Source organism: Nicotiana tabacum, chromosome 5 (assembly GCF_000715075.1).
Source record: "Nicotiana tabacum cultivar K326 chromosome 5, ASM71507v2, whole genome shotgun sequence".
NCBI lineage: Eukaryota > Viridiplantae > Streptophyta > Magnoliopsida > Solanales > Solanaceae > Nicotiana > Nicotiana tabacum.
The window spans coordinates 10,514,405-10,532,203 of NC_134084.1; the positions used below are offsets into that span (position 1 = coordinate 10,514,405).

Consider the following 17,799-nt stretch of genomic DNA (forward strand, 5'->3'; position numbering starts at 1 on the left):
GGTTCACTAAGCTCTTGCTATTCACGCAGGGTCTACTAAGCTCTCACTATACTCGCTATTCGCGGGGTTCACTAAGCTCTCGCTATTCGGGAAAATTGTACGTAGCCCTACCCTTGCAGAAGGAAAATTGTTCGTAGCCTTACCCTGCATTTCTGCAAGAGTTTGTTTCCACGGTTCGAACCTATGACCTCCTGGACACATGGCAACAACTTTATCAGTTACGTCAAGGCTCCCGCTATGCGAGGGGTCAATTTGGTAGTATTATATTATATCGTATTGTTGCCTTACTTTTTCTCTCATTTTGTCCTTCTCTATTAAATAATTATATATTTTTTTCCTTTATTCAACTTTCTTATGTAATAACTCTACTATTTATCCTATTTTTTTTAGTAATATTGCAAGTTTATTTTCATATTATTGGTGCAAGACATCATGAAATGACGGCAAATAATGATACCATCTATCAAAACGTTGTATTCATCAAATAATACAGTACAAATATAATATAATACAATATGATACATTATGAAACGATATGTAACAACAATTCAAATAAGCTTTTGTTTATAGGAAAATAAATAAATAGAAAATGATCATAAATCGTGCGGGTTTGATTATAGTTCATTGTTTAGCCTATATGCCGGGCGAAGGAGAGTAGAAGCTAAGGCTTCGGTAAAATCATGTATTTATCTTAAGAAATTATTGAATATATATAAATTATTAATTTAGAATCTAATAACTTAAAAGATTTAAAATATCGAATCCATAAGTTTCAAATCCTAGCTCCGCCTACATAACTGCTCTATCTTAACCCAATCAAACTTGTTTTACCTCACATCCACATTTGACACCCCTAGCCGGGAAACGTATTTAGGTGGTCATTGCTAAATTTTAAATATTACTTTTTGCCAAAAAAAAAATAAAAAAAAATTATAAGATTATTTTACGAAAGAAAAAAAAAAGGTTTAGTGGAGTTTGGTTGGAATAAGTTTGTACGAAAATTAAGTATTTTTATGCTACAATTTTTTGGAGATTTTATTTTGTGAATGTTCCTTATAATCCTATCATTTCTTTGCTTTTGTATAATTTCTTAATTAATATGGAATATATGAAAGAACTCCTTCAGTTATAACTCAGTGCTGATTTAAGTTTCTTCTTAACAAAGGTTGCTGGATAAAATTTGCACTTATTGCTAATTTACTTGCTTTATGCTTTTGATCTTCATTGTTCTAATTGTTGCAAAAACACCGCATGACTAGCTTTACCATTTAGTTTAGTCAATATTAGTATCACTATTTCATCGTATACGTCTCAATTTGTATAGGGAAAATGGTTCAAAATTTTCATATATATACTATTTGGATTTGCTCAATATTATCCTTCATTACAGGTTGATCTGTTCATGCCATGTTATTAACAAATTGCATCGTAATTGTCCTTGCAGTTGAAAGAGCTCATCATGAAATAAGTGAATTCCACGTGTCCAATATTCGGGAAAAAGGTGTAATTTTGCCCTTTAACTTTTAACTATGATTAGTGGGTAGTCATGCGTTTCTCTTGTCCATAATAGTAGTATTAGTATTTAGTCTTGTACTTTGTTATTTGAAGATTTTTATTACTATCTATTGTATTTTCGCGTCGATTTTCTTGTTATCTTGCTGACATTGCTGCATGTTGCCACTACTTTTTTTTATTTTTTCTTGAACCGAGGTAGGGGTAAGGCCTACGTACACACTACCCTCAACATACCCCTTATAAGATTATATTGAATTTGTTATTGTGATTGTATCCTACTCTTTCCACGATAGTATAATTATCTAATAATCTTTTCGTTATTCAAGGCACATCAATAGACAACTCATTAAATTCACATGCATAATCACACAAACTCTTCAATTTACTGTAGATTTCTGTATACTATATAAAGCTCTTAATTTTGTAGGTTATGCATACATGTTTGCTCATCTATTGTTGCAGTGAATAATCGATTTGAATTTTTTGGTTTCCCCTCTAATGCTTTAATTCTCTTGTTGACATGCATGTCATCTTGAGAACACATTTTTTAGTCTTTAAATAGGAAAATTACAGCAAAGGAATATAACAGTACAAGGCAGGGGCGGAAGGAGAGTATAAGTTATGGGTTCGAAATTTCGAACGAACCCAATAGCTTTTGCTTAGACCCTATATTTTTTTAGATCCATTAAATATGCGTAAATATTCAATTGTAAACAACAAGTTATGTGTTCGACAGCAAGTTCAAAACCCATAAACTTCAAATTTTCGGCATATAATACAAAAGGATGATATAAGTATGATTGATCCTTTTGTAATACTTGAATGCCTCATCTTGCCCGGCTTGCCACACAAATAGCTTTCTACCTGTGAGAGAAGCATAGAGGTCTTAAAGCTTCATAGCGGGTGACTGGTTACTATTGTGAGTCACGCACTGGAAACAAAAAGGAGCACCTCATGTTCTGCAGCTATTTCCCAGGCCATCTCAACTGCCAATGTTGACCCCCTTAGTACTCTTAGAGAAAACATGCCTGTTAATTGTGACATTTAAAGTTGCATCAGGGAAATACTGGTATAGTAGTAGTCAGCGATGTACAGATTTTGCAGAATATTTTAATCATCATGAGGTGGTAATGGCATGCACGACAAATAATAAATTCACGGATTCACGCTGCCCATCAAAAACATGCAGTCAAACTAGAGTACCTCTACAGAATTCTCAACAGCTAAAACTAAAAAGATACTTTAATATAACACTTAACGCCAATGAATGTAAGTATGTAACTATCCTAGTCAGAAGATAATGGTTACCTAGTCAGAGGTGGTGCGGGGGCATCCAGATTGTCTCCATATGTTTCACCCATTAGGCAACAATCATCCGAGGAGAACTCCATAAAAGCCAAACCATCCCCTTCAACATACAGTATATCTCGATCTGAAGGTTCACACTCATTGCTTGATACCTCAACAAACTATGAGGCCAGAAAACAAGTCAATTCAGTATCCATTGTCTATCTTCATGAATGTAAGCGATTAATCAAATACAGAATCTGTTATAGAAGATGTAATCAAGAAAACGAAGTAAAATTGGTTTCATATTCACATGTAATACTTCACAAGAAAAGGATCCAGATTATATATTACTTGGTAAAAGAAATGACCTTCAGGCAGCAACTGCCTTTGCTAGTAACTGGACAAAGCCAAAATTGAGCTTGACATGGCACACTTAAAAGAGAATAAATGAATAAGTAGAAACATTAAGGAGAAAGTCGATAACGATTTGTAACAGTATATAGCTGATGCATGAGAACACTATGTTACCAGGCGGGCAGGGCAAAATACACATGGACGACATATGATCCACCACTCATATCAACTAGATAAATGAAACAACTCGTTGCCCATACACTTTGAGATATTAGAGCCAAACTTTATTTATTTTTTTGATAATGGTAACAAGTGCGACTATACTGGACAGCTTGATTCAACAAGACTCCGAAAAGTACCTTGCTCAAGAAGTAATCTGCTGCATCTGGAAGGAAATGAAGCTCATTTCTTCTCTTGTATGTTTCCTGTATAGCAGGATCTTCCACTCCTCTTCAACTAGGGGAGCATATTCACGTGTTGCTGCAGGGAAAAATGCATCCAAAACTCCAGTGGCAATGACATCCAGTTCAGAGAAATGCTTCAAGCACGGGTTCAACGAATAGATGCAATGATTAGTTTCGGCAGACTGCACAACACCAATAGTTCCTTTGAAGATGGAGACCAGAGATTTCAGATAGTCCCAAGTTACGAAGGTTCTTATTAATGTACCAACGAGGAAATCTCTGACCTAAGTAAACGTGCAGTAATTTTTTAAATTAATTAACACAACATTGGCCTTGGCAGCTGAGTTATCCGGTACCTATGCTGATGGGAGGTAGCAAATACTTGGTGATAGTCAAGATGCGTGCAAGCTGGTCTGGACACGACCATCATCAAAAAAAAGAAAGTGACGCAGCATTTAATCTCCAGATCATATACAGTAGACTATAGGAGATGTCACATCTCTGAAATTGGTCAAAGGTGAAACAAGCAAATAACTGAAAATTAACAATGAAATAAATCCATCAAAGATTCTTCTCTGCGACTTCATATTACCGCACAAAATTGAAATGTTACTCTTTACCAACATCATGAATAGATAAAAAAAAAAAAAACTGCTCTAGCTTTATATGTTTGACGACAAAAAGCCATCCCAAAGGAAATCCATGAGAAAAGGTATCAATTATAGACAACATTGCCAGGACTATATTGGTACTTTATGACATATGAGAAAATCACTGAAGTTCTGCACACGAGGCTGACCATGAGGACAAGTAAGGTTAACAGGGAGCAGATAAACCACGCCTGATGCCTGCATAAAAAAAGTATATCAGATATCCATTAAGCAACTAGCCCAACTAACAGAGACAAAAGTGCAGCCTGAATCAACTTTCTTTTGCTACTTTTTCTCATGCCCGAATATTGTTTTGTCCTTCTTCCTCGTAATGACCATCATCATAACCTGAAAGTGAGTGTCACCTAGACATTGCACATATGCAAGAGTTCCATTTTAACAAGAAAATAATTTAGCCAAGAGCATTAGCTGAATGTGACATAGACACACGCACAAATGGTCAATTAAACCACCTCCTTAATGGATTTCTCATCATCATATCTGACCCAAAGTAGTACTTAAGAGTTAGCAGAGTTTATTCTATAAGTTTTTGCCAATGCAGGATCTTCATGTGGATGGAATTCTTGGCATTCACTTCATCTTACCTTGAAATATTAGTCATATAACATATGCCAACAGAAACAATCTTATCAAGTCGTAATGAATACTGAGATAATATTTTTGCAAAATGACTTTCAACCTTAGAGGAAGCTTTCTTACATGATCAGAGAATAAAGTGAATAAACACATTGTGCTTAGACATGATAAGAACTACTTGGATACTGATAAATAGAATCTTAACCTTGTCTATCAGCTACAAACCAGTTTCAAACATAAAGTAAAAAGCTGTTATGTATGCTGTAATTAATACAAAAGAGAGGGGCATAAGATTATCGATAAGAAAAAACAATTGAAGCGTGCGGAGAGGATCTTGGAAAGCTTAGGAAATCCTGTTTCATTTTAACATAATCCCGAGACACATCACTCCTTCTGAATCTGCCAGGTGCCAGCAATGAAGAACTTCTCTAGCACTATTGCATTCTTGAGCAAATATTTTACAAATGGCAGTACAGATTTATTTCCACTTAGTGGTCCATCAAAGTTAATGAACTTGATGGTCTTCAGATTTAGCGATGAACAGTTGAAATTATGCGTCTCAAACCTCCTGCTCTGTTCATCCTCATTTGTGTACTCTGACAGTAGGTCCTGCAGGAAAGAATCCGCTATATAAATCAGTTATTCTCCTTAGAGGAAGCAGAGAGCCAGGAGTTGATTTTGGATAAAATAAAAGGTGATGAATTTTTAAAGAACAAAAGTGTTTCAAAGCTTAATCTGATCCTTTATCTCCTTGCATAAGGTGGAAAATTTGGGTGGAAGCCGACTCTTTACTTATTGTGAATGTTGTCAAGGGAGTTACCAGACTTTCTTGGCAATACGGACCTATTATTGAAGAGATTAAAAAGTTGATTCAAAGTGAGGATGTCAAGATGACACACTTTTACAGAGCAGCCACTGGTGTTGCTGATCGTTTAGATGGATACAATCACCTATTGGACGCAACTAAGGAGTTTTTCAGCTTTAACTCACTACCAAGAGAAGCTAGAGGGTACTTAAAGGTTGACAACTAGCAGCTCCCTTCCTTCTGAATTCGAAGGAAAGCCAAAAGCTTACCTCCAATAATGCCAACGAGATGAACTTCCCAGTTAGTTCCTTCTGTGAGCTCACATGTTACTTGAGAATGTTCCTCACTTTTTCTCTTTTTTAGTTCTTATGGAAACAATGCACAGGGGAGCAAGTCTCCACGAGTTACAAGCTATTGTTGTAAAGCTCATCAACTACTTAGGCTATTTATAGTTTCACATCGTAAGTAGGAGTCCTCCTCCTATACAGAATCACTCGTCATGGTTACATGTTAGACACGACCATCATCAGATCTATTCTCTTAGCTTCAGAAAGTCTATCGTCGCCACCAAAAATAGTTGTTACTACGGGTGCCTTGATGGAAAAGGGAGAGAGATTTGAGGGAGAATAGAGAGGATTGAGAATCTTGCTAATAGATATATATATAGAGAGAGAACATAACTGGTATATTTTACGCCTCAATGGTAGGGTATAAAATAAATACTTATTTTGCTATAAAATAAAAAATATAGCTATAGGTAATTATATTTTGAAATTGTTTTAGTTTACAATAAATAGAGTGTAATAGTTTGCTATAGGAGGTAAAATTTCCTTTATGAAACTTAGTAAGAGTTGTCCCAATGTGGTTAGGTCATTTCAATAATCATTTTGTAGAAACGACCCCAGATAGCCATTCTAAAGGGCTACTATTTAGAAATTAGCCAGTACATCCTGAATTCCAATTTTTCTAACAAAAATATTTTAAATTGTTCTGAAGTTAAAATTTTTAGTTTAACATTTCAACACAAAATAAATACTGACTAATCTCTAAATAGCATCCCTGAGAATGACTATCTATGCACTTGCCCCCGTCTTTTTTGATAAGTGTGGTATCCCGGTTAGCTTACGCGCACCTAAATTAATTTAACGAGGTACTTGCTGCCTCTCATTAACACAAGTATTAGATAACTCAGTCTAGTAAGACCTCGACATATGAAAAGAAATGGAAATTTACCTCCTATAGCAAACTATTACAAACTATTTATTATAAACCAAAACATTTCAAAATATTATTACTTATAACTACCTTTTCTATTTTATAGCAATATAGGCCTACCATTGAGGCATGAAATACGCAAATTATGTTCTTTCTCTATCTCTTCCTTCTCTCTTTCTCTCTATCAGCAAGAATTTCAATCCTCTCTCTGCTCCTTCAAATCAGCAGAATCGTCGACGTCATTATCGTGGTCGTCGTCAGAATTGTCGGCGTCATCATCCACTACTGACTCATCCTCTTAGGCTAACAAATCTGGCCATGGCTACGCAGGAAAAGATTTGAGGGCTGAGTTTTTGTTCGTCATTATTTTATTTTTAATACAATGTATACAATATTTTGCTTGGCCGAAAAACGCCATCTCCAGCAAATTTCTTTTCTTCTTTGCTATTTAGTCACATACAATGATACAAATACATCATAATATGTACAAGTACACTCAAATACATTATATTTTTGTATAGATACATTATTTTTTCGCCTATACCTATGTATTTCGAAGGTTTATATTTTTTAATACAGTTGAATATTTCTGTATTTTGTGTTTTTTTGTTGTTTGAATACAGTAAAATTGAATACAATATATAATAGTGAATAATGAATATTTTTGAATTGAATATAATGTATACAGTCGAATTGAATAAAACGGTATACACCCTATTTCTTGATTTTTTGTTGTTTGAATACAATAGAATTCAATATAGTGAAATTGAATACAATTCAATATTGCGCTTTCCGTTATTAAACACCCGTAATCACTATTTTTTAGGCGGATTACCCCACTGTATTTATAAATACATTTGCGCGAATACAATTAAACAGCTGTAATCCATTTTTTTAGGCGGATAACCTCATATTTATAAATACAGTCGCGCGAATACATGGAATGCAACATAGTAGCAACATAATTTATGTAGAATTGATTTTGTTGAGTTAATAGGAGTGATAGACACTAATTGATCCTCTTTCCATTGTTCAGTGGCTGGAATCCACTATTTTTAAGCGAAATTCCACTACTGTATTCATGAATACATTAGCGCAAATACAGTGAATACAGTCGCATAACAACTAAATAGTAGCTATAGGAAGTAATTATGTATATGGTAGCTATATGAAGTTAATATCCATTAAATAATAGTTGTTTCTAAAAATTCCTCAAAAGAAATCACCTATTTTTTTTGCCTTCGCTGAAGTTTGAACCCAACTCTCAGCCCACTTCACAGACCACTAAGCGGGGCATTTGCATCTATACCCGTTTTTCGTGTCACGTTTTAATTTGTGTCTGCTTTGCAAAAAAAATTGCAAGCGTACCCGTTTTTTCGCATAACTTCAGCATACGGGGCTGAAGTGGCAAAGGCAATCACGCAAAACTTCAGCATTCTAGTAGACGGGCCTGAAGTAGCAAATGTGCTGAACCAAGTGTGCCGATGTTTTTGTTTGTAATTGTTGAACTTAAGCATAGTAGCTGAAGTTTTGTTCTCTATTTGCATTGCTAAAGTTTTTGTTTTTGTAACTGGCGAATTTCAAGCTCTAGAGCTAAAGTTTTTATTTCTGAAGTTTTTATTTTGTAACTGGTGAACTTCAGCTCTAGAGCTGAAGTTTTTGTTTTTGTAACTGGCGAACTTCAGCTCTAGAGCTAAAGTTTTGTTCTGTAACTGGCAAACTTTAGCTCTAGAGCTCTAGAGCTGAAGTTATTTAGTTCATTTGTAAAAACTTCAACACTATATAAAGAACAAGGAGGAGGAGTAAAACCTGTTCAGTACTAGCCTAAAGATAATATGTTAAAGTTCTATTTTTACTTGGTCTAAGTTCCTAAGGGAAGTGTCGTAGGATATTTACACCGGGGAAATATTGTTTTATCTTTTGTACTATTTTTATGATTTAGATTCTACATTTCTTTTCTTTAGCTGATCAACTTATTGTTCTAAGGTCTAAGACAGTTGAATCGACTGGGTCACACACGTAATCAGACACCAAAGACGTGTGACATTGACACATATGGCTCCTTCTTTAGTTCCATAGCAGCACCAACAGCAGCAGAAGAAAGAAGAAGAAGAAAACGAAGGAGGAGAAGGAGAAGGAGAAAGGGGGCTGAAGTTATTTAAAAAGTAGGTACAAGTTACAAGTTTTTAAAAAAATGGGTATAGGTTAAATGGGGGCGACCAAATAGGGCGCCCCGTGAAATTTTTACCCACTAAGCTATAAACCTTGGTTGACAGGTCATTTCAATAATCTGCAACAGCAATTGTAAATAGAGAACACTCCACTAAAGTACTATATGTCCTTTGGACAAAATTTTCGGACATTGATGGAAATCAAACTTTATACATTCTGGGAAATTCAGCCGTGTTAAATCATTTGCTTTGATATTGTATACATACACAAATAAAAAACTAGGAATGTAATGAAATTTCTCTTCAAAAGAATATCACCAATTTAAATAAGAAGAAAGACAAGGGGAAATTAGAGATGGGGAAGGACCAAAATAGATTAGTAAACATTAGAAACCTATATAGACAGCAGTAACTCTTAAGTTGTTAATTGTTAGTAGTATTATGGTTTCTAATATAACTACTTCTCTTAGAGTAGTTTGCAATAGTGTAGCTGTAGCGCAAATGCTGCTCAAGTCACTTCTCATTACTTTTCATAACCCATCTATCTCACACAACATAGTAATAACAATAACAAACCCAGTGAAATCAATCCCTACAAGTGGGGTCCAGGAGGGTAGTGTGTACACAGACTTTACCCTTATCTTGGGGAGGTAGAGAGGTTGTTTCCAAAAGACCCTCGGCTCGAGAGGATGAATACAAACAATCAAATATCAATAACAATAGCCAGAAAAATAATAACAACAATGTAAGAACTAGAAAAAATAGATGAAGGAAAGCAACAGCACTAGCAATAGCAACAAGGCACAAGCAGCGAAAAACTGAAGCGGAAGTTAGTAAGAAGTAGCCGCAATACTAGCACTCTAGGAAAAACAACGAGATACTACCAGACTTGCCCTAAACAACCGGTAAGGATCAGAAAAACGCCCGACAACATAGTAAACAGCTAGATTAAAATCTTTACAAGTGAGGATCGGTCAAATATAAACACACAATAAATGCAAAGAAAGTGGTATCTTTCCCTTTTCAGTGGATAATGGGTATGCCCTTTTACCCTTCTCTACGTATATACTAAACTTGGTTCACAGATAGAATTTTGAACTTGTGTGCACCTACAACATATCTCGCTACTTTTCCTTTTCATAGAGCTTATATTAGATACCTTATAACTGTCAACTGACTGCTGCTCAGAGATTGAACTTTCCCATAGGAGGAACATCACCTCTCATTACTCTCCAAGGGCCGCCATAAAACATCGGCTTCATTAGAGGCACTTCTTGCCCAGGGTGTTCTTCCTGGTATTTTTCCTGTTATTATAGTGGGGAAAAGCTCTTACATTAAGACAAGAATTTAGAACAAACAGTAAACTAAAGGCTGAAAAAGTAAATTTGATTCTTAATATACAAGGGAAAGTCATCTACTTTGAACAAATGAGTACTTCTATATAGCTCATATGATACAAAACATGAGTAGGCTACTTATCTTCTGAAATGGCAATGACTTATACAAAACATTTTAAAAAAAGGCTATAGCCAGAGGGAAAGATAACTTATTCTGAAAAGCAGATGCATACTGAAAAATAAGAATTAGATCAAAGGAGAAGCAGCAAAAGAAATGGATCAATGTGACTAGATAAGACAAGACAAATTCAGATGATTCTCCTACCTTGACTGCAATATCTTTTCAGATAGGGAGGTCAAATCAAACTATGTACGAGTCCCGACCATAGGATTTGCACATTGAAAATACTAAACTGATAACTGAAGCTTGTTCATGAACTAAAAAATGATCAATCATAGTTTAGAACCATTTATTATAAAAATCAAATTAATGAAACTTCTGAATAATGAGTGGCGCTCTTTTTCTGACAAGTAAATAATGTGTTGAACTTCCATTCTTTAAAGTCGCACTTTCCATGTATAAATGAGTAAGTAGCAAAAGTTAGGAGTTTGATTTATAATAACTCATCATTGACTCAACGACCCTCTTCTAAACAAAGTAGCAAGGTGAAGGAAGTTAGCACGAGCAGTCTAACATGACACAATTATATGCATTTCCACTCAATCCTGCATTTGTCCAACTAACTATATCGGGGGTTTTATAATCCTGCTCTACCCCTCCAACCAAAAAACACAGTGGTGCTTTCAAGTTCCAAAAGTAACTTCATGAAGTTTCAATTCCAAGTTTTTCCAAACAAAAGGCCAAGCATTTAGTGTAACAAAATTAAGGACCTAAAGCAACTATACCTTGTAGAGTTGCTCAGTGATGGCTGCCCCAATAACCCCTGTATAAAATGCACAAACATAGATTGTGACAAGAGGTGTAAACGATTTTGGTCTCCTAAATGGTTCGACCATATCCCATAGAATTGTCTTCTCCCACTTTGTGTACACATAATCTGCATATTTCCTCCACATATAGGTTGCCATTTCCACGATATCCTTTAATTATCAGCTGAACTGCATGGAGGAAATATCTCGTTAATTCACAGATGTAGCTGTTCACATGCAGAAAAGATGATTTATTAAGGATACTTTTGTTTAATGCAGGACATATCAACATTAGATAGCTCGTATTACTGCAAGTTTATCGGCATAAAAGCAGTCTTACAAATCATTCTATAAAAACATAATGTTAATATGGATCAAGACTATACTAAAAGAACCAATATTACGAGGAGGAAAATCTGCAAGAGAAAAGAGTAGCATTTTTGGTAACATTAGGGAGATCTGTTAAGTAGGACAGAGTATTCTTGAAGTTTAACTATCTCCATGTTATCATCAGCAACCTACAAGGTAAAATCTAATTTCTGATTTTTTCAACATTAATGGTCGTTATAGGCTATGTTGTTCGGATCCTCCTAAATTCCACCGCACCCGTGTCAAATCCTCCACCATACTTTATATATAAGTTCTTTTAACTTTCCTATTTTCAATTGCATTACAAACTAACTTCACTTAGAAAAAAAATAGATTTCAGTAATTTAAACCCTAATTTTTATAATTAGCTAAAAGTTAATCAATTTTTTGGTCTTCTATAGAGGAAATATATATAGAAATAGAATTCCAGTACTAGCAAGAAAACCCACATTAACACATAAAAATATAATTAGAGATCAGTTCAATTTCAAATCAACACACAATCAGCTCTCAAAACAGGAACAAAAAAAATAAATCATTAAACAAGTAATTAAGGCGTGTACCCACTGCCTCCAGTGGCATAACTACTCATGAGAGCTTTTCGTAATTAGCCATTTATTCAGAATTTTGATTATTACAGCAAATTAACACACCATCACAACTATAGCAAATTATAATAACTAAAAAACAACTGATACCGGAGCTGAGAGTTTGTTAAAGAATTGAAGCAAACACAGCAAAATTCACTATAATTTGTATTATACCATTCAAAATCATAGCCAAATGCAAAAGATAATAAGGTTTTAGTCAAATTAAATATTGAGAGAGAAAAATACCTAGAGAGAGAGAGAGCGGAACAGATGAAGATAAATTTTGATTCCGTCGCGAGGAACTCTGAAGAAGTGAGGAGTTTGCTGCAGAAAATTAGAGCAAGTTACTGGTGTTGGCAAGAAGTTGAGGCCCATATAAAAAAAATATTTTAGTGGTTATTACTTTTAGAGTGGCTATATAGTATAATTTTCTCTTGTTTAAACCACTATTTATATTTTAACCCAATTAAGAAATATTTTGGGAAAATAGCCCCGCACTAGATTTTTAAAGCAGGATTTTCATTGATCGCCAAAATTTTAAAGTACGATGGGCAGAATTTTAAATCAAACAGCAGTCCATTACTCCATCGCAAGAATTTTAGCCTCAAAACTCTGGTGATAGCTAGAATTTTGTGGCAAAATTCTGACGATCACCAGATTTGTTGCGTGTTGTAAGAGTATGCCCAATGTGACGATCGAGCAAAATCCTGCCCACTGTATTTTAAATTTTTGGCAAGGGCTTTTACCATAAAATTTTATTATCGGGGTTAAAAAGATCAATAGTGACACAAACTATGTGTATAATTTTATGACCTATGGCTGCAGAAAACAACAATAGTGCAGACGAGTTAATATATTTATTAACATTGTATTATTCAAATTGTCACAATGCCGAATCATTCAAACTTTCAAATATGTCTTTTTAAGATTTCCTTTCGTTTGCAAAAAACGGTAAATTAGAAAGAAAAAAAAATGCCAATTAATAAACATTTTTATAAGTGATTCAAATATTTGATTGATGTGGATATATTTATCTAAAAAAGCATGAACTCCATCCAAACTACAAAACTTACAATTATTAGACTGTGACATTCATTTAACTAAGAGCGTAGAACAAACTCATTCAACCTAGGGATTAGGTGGTAAATTTTGTTCGCTCTTCTCCTCTTGATTTTATTGTTTTACAGAGAAAATGTAGCAATTTTTTTATGTAATGATATTTATAATAACAGATCTCCCTAATGTTACCAAAAATGCTACTCTTTTCTCTTGCAGATTTTCCTCCTCGTAATATTGGTTCTTTTAGTATAGTCTTGATCCATATTAACATTATGTTTTTATAGAATGATTTGTAAGACTGCTTTTATGCCGATAAACTTGCAATAATACGAGCTATCTAATGTTGATATGTCCTGCATTAAACAAAAGTATCCTTAATAAATCATCTTTTCTGCATGTGAACAGCTACATCTGTGAATTAACGAGATATTTCCTCCATGCAGTTCAGCTGATAATTAAAGGATATCGTGGAAATGGCAACCTATATGTGGAGGAAATATGCAGATTATGTGTACACAAAGTGGGAGAAGACAATTCTATGGGATATGGTCGAACCATTTAGGAGACCAAAATCGTTTACACCTCTTGTCACAATCTATATTTGTGCATTTTATACAGGGGTTATTGGGCTCTACAAGGTATAGTTGCTTTAGGTCCTTAATTTTTTTACACTAAATGCTTGGCCTTTTGTTTGGAAAAACTTGGAATTGAAACTTCATGAAGTTACTTTTGGAACTTGAAAGCACCACTGCGTTTTTTGGTTGGAGGGGTAGAGCAGGATTATAAAACCCCCGATATAGTTAGTTGGACAAATGCAGGATTGAGTGGAAATGCATATAATCAATTGGTTCCCCAGTCAACCCCCTTCTTATGTGAAGGTGTTGACCATTCATGGAATTGGTTGCCCAATCATCTAATTTGTCCGACAACTTCTCCACAATCACATCATTTGAACTAGCATTGTCAATTGTGACAGTGAAAATCTTTTGCAAACCCCACTCACGCAAATAATCAATAATACACCTTGCCATATCTTCACCTTTATGACTAGTAATTGGAGAAAAGTTAAAAATTCTTTTATGCATAATCCATTCACTATCAATCCAATGTGCTGTGATGCACATATAGTTAATTTTTTGAATAGAAGTCCATGTATCAGTGGTAAGACTTACTCTTTGACTTGTTCCTTTAAGAAACTTCATTAATTTGTTTTTTACCACATTAAAAAAAGTAAAACAATCCCGTGTAACAGTAGTACGGGAAGGAATATGAAAACAAGGTTGTGCCACTTTCATAAAGTTTCTAAAGCCTTCCTTCTCAACAAAACTAAATGGAAGTTCATCAACAATTACCATACAACACAAAGTCATCCTACACTCTTCTTGATCAAATTTCCATGGAATAAGATCACCTTTATTACCCCCAGTAATGCTTGATATTGTAATAGTTTTTGACCTTTTTCAACATTATAAGGATTCTTTGGACATTTATCGACATGACTATTCATTTGTGTCATACTTTTGCTTTTTGTCACAAAATATTCTTGTCCACAAAATCTACATACGTATTTATTATTTCCTTTAGCATCAACTTTTTCTCCAAACAAATCCCATGCCCGAGATCGTTTTATCCTTTGTTTTGTAACTTTCGAGTGAGTAGTTGCAGCAGTAGACTCGGAACCTCTACTTTCATCAACCACTTTATCAATTTTATCATTTTCAGCCATGTGAAGTGAATGAAGAATGCAATTTACAGTCTTTAACAGTTAAACGAGTTGAATGAAGCAAAGCAAGACGAAGTCAGCACTTATCGCTCTTCAATCTATATATCAAAATAAAAATAAAAAACTTAACTGAAATTCAAGAAAAAAGGGCATTTATGATGAACTAAAAGAGCTGATTGAACTCTTATAGATACAATATAACCAAACAAAGGATGTGTATAAAAGCTTTCATTTCAATTATTCTCAAGTACAAAACTAACGAAACACATACAAACAAGATCTGTGAAATGCAAACAAGAAAAACGTGAAGAACAAAATTCTAAAAACTGAAAGAACCTATTTGGAGAAAGAGAATTACCAGATCTGTGGGAGAAACCGAAAAAGGAGGAATTTTGAGTGAAGAAAATTTTGAGTGAAGAGTTATGCTAAAAACGTTGAGGCTTGACTCTTGAGGAACTTCAGACTTCAGAATCCGGAGAGCACAGAAGCGGCTGAGGCGCTGAGCGGGTGAAATGAAATAATAGGCTAGGGTAGAGGAAATCTATCTTTTCTCTTCTGTAGAAGAGAGAGTTTTTCGACATGTGTGCTTGGAATCATTTCAACAAAGCTTGAGGACATTTAGGTCATTTTACATCATCTTTATACGTGCCCTTTCTCTACTTACACAAATACTACGTGTAGTTTTTAGGTTATTCAAGGTGTGGGTTTTTATCCAATTTCTTTACATAACAATTTACAGAGCTTCTCGAGATGATCTTCGGTCCTCCTCATCTCTTCGACTTGCAGGTGCGTTTCTTGCTCTTTAACATCAATTTTGTTGCTTTCTATCTAGGGGTGGGCATTCGGTATTTCGGTTCGGTATTTAAGAATTTCGGTTCGGTATTCGGTTTATCAATTGTGTATACCAAATACCATACCAAAATATTTCGGTACGGTTCGATTTATCTTTCTGATCCAATCTTCTTTCTGGATCCCCTCACTCACTAATATCTTAAACATGTTTGGATTATTTTAAGGAAGAGTTTGGGAACTTAATAAATCATAATGTATTTGCTTACCCTCAAATATCAGTCATACAATTTGGATTCTTCTGTATTTTTTTTTTTCATAGCAGCATGTGATATGCTATTATTATTGTCATCATGTTTAAAGGAAGTATACTTAGTACTTGACAACTAATGTCTTCTCTTTATTTTCTATGAGAATAAAGTCAATCATAGCTCCTTTCCAGTTTCCATGAATTGAAAAAGAAACGGAAAATTACTCCTAGTTGAACACAGACTACACGAAAAAAATTACGTGATAAAAGCTTTAAAATTCACAATTAGTTACCAGAACCAAATATGTAAATTGTTAATCAGTTTGAAAGAAAAGAAAACTGGTTTACAAGTTACAACATATATAAATATTTTGCACAATCACGAATTTCATCCAAGAAGAAAAGAGGCAAAAACATACCTTTGAAAATTGAAATTATCGCAAGTTCACAAGTCGCAACAGCAGCGTGAGTGAGGACTGAGGGGTGAGGGGTGAGGAGTGACGAGTCGGAGCTCGGAAGTCGGAAATCGCCAGGAAGTCGGAAATCCCCAAATGCCCAAATCGCCGCTCAAGACTGTATAATGTACTCTCTCTAAGTTTAAATTGATAAATGGCTACTAATGCCCTAAGACCTAAGTCCCTCCCTAACCAGCTAAGCAAGCTAACCCTTAGAAATTAGAGTTTAGAGTGGGCTGGGGCGATGGGCTGGGGCTGGGAATTAAATAAATCAAGGTTTGGGCTTGGGCGTTGGGCTGGGTTATTAAGAAAATGTCTTTTAAAAATCGGTATTTTTTACCGAAATTTCAGAATTTTAATACCGAATTAGATCGAAATACCGAAAAAAACCGAAACCGAAATATCAAATTAATTCGGTTCGGTTCGGAATTCGATTTTTCATATTTTATGCCCACCCCTATTTCTATCTGTTTCTCCTTCTTTTTTGTTTCAAATTCATGAAAATAGAGTGAATTAAAGACATATTTTCGAGTTACGGGTTTGATGGATGAAATTGGGGTTTCTTTTTTTTTTTTGCGGAGATGAATTGAAATCAAGAAAAATCCTTTATTTTTGTATTAACTTCTGTTGTATTGAAGTTTGGTCTCGGAAGGTTATTTATTTCTCATGAATTTGATCTGAAATTCGGGCTTATACTTACAAGAGCACTTGTTGTCACCGGTTAAGGATTAGCCCATCACTTATGAGATATTCAGAAATATAAAGAATAACGTTGATTTGCCGCTACATTGGGTATATTTATTGGTGTTAAGATTATGTGGATGCTCTTTATTTTTCCCTTCTTTTAACTTTTTTGCTCTATCTTTTGGGTTCTCTGCATGAATTTTAATTTTGCAATTCAATGACCGGTGTGTTAAATCGGGTGGTAAATGTGCATTTTACGCTATAACCTTGTTGATTTTTAGAATTTTGTAATTTTTTGTGTTCTTCATATACTTTTGATTATGCAATTTCATGGCTATTGTGTGTTATATCAGAGTTCAAACATATTGTTATACTGTAACATACTGTAATTGCAGATTATTTTAACATGAAAGAAAGGTTTAATATCAATGCGATTACTTCGGAAATAAAAAAATGGACTTGTAGAGTTCAGGTAGTTGATAAAGGCAGATTTATGGATAACTTAAAAGGTATCAACTTCTGATTATGCATGATGAAAAGGTAGTTTCATAAATTGCCAGCAATAAATGAGCTAATCTACTGCCTGTTTATATATTTGCTTAAAAATTACAA

General features: G+C 34.5%; 1 long non-coding RNA gene across 2 annotated transcripts; it reads right to left on the bottom strand.

The window, feature by feature from the left end:
* Positions 1-2,115: 2,115 nt before the first annotated feature.
* Positions 2,116-16,710, bottom strand: LOC107802844 (uncharacterized). Of its 2 annotated transcripts, XR_012709376.1 has the most exons (5): positions 16,468-16,710; positions 3,920-5,419; positions 3,519-3,745; positions 2,824-2,984; positions 2,118-2,543 (listed from the first exon to the last, which is right to left on the bottom strand). It is a non-coding gene; the product is annotated as an uncharacterized LOC107802844 (long non-coding RNA). The 2 variants fall into 2 exon arrangements; XR_012709375.1 differs by having other exon boundaries at positions 2,116-2,543; positions 3,519-5,419.
* Between the last annotated feature and the right edge of the window lie 1,089 nt (positions 16,711-17,799).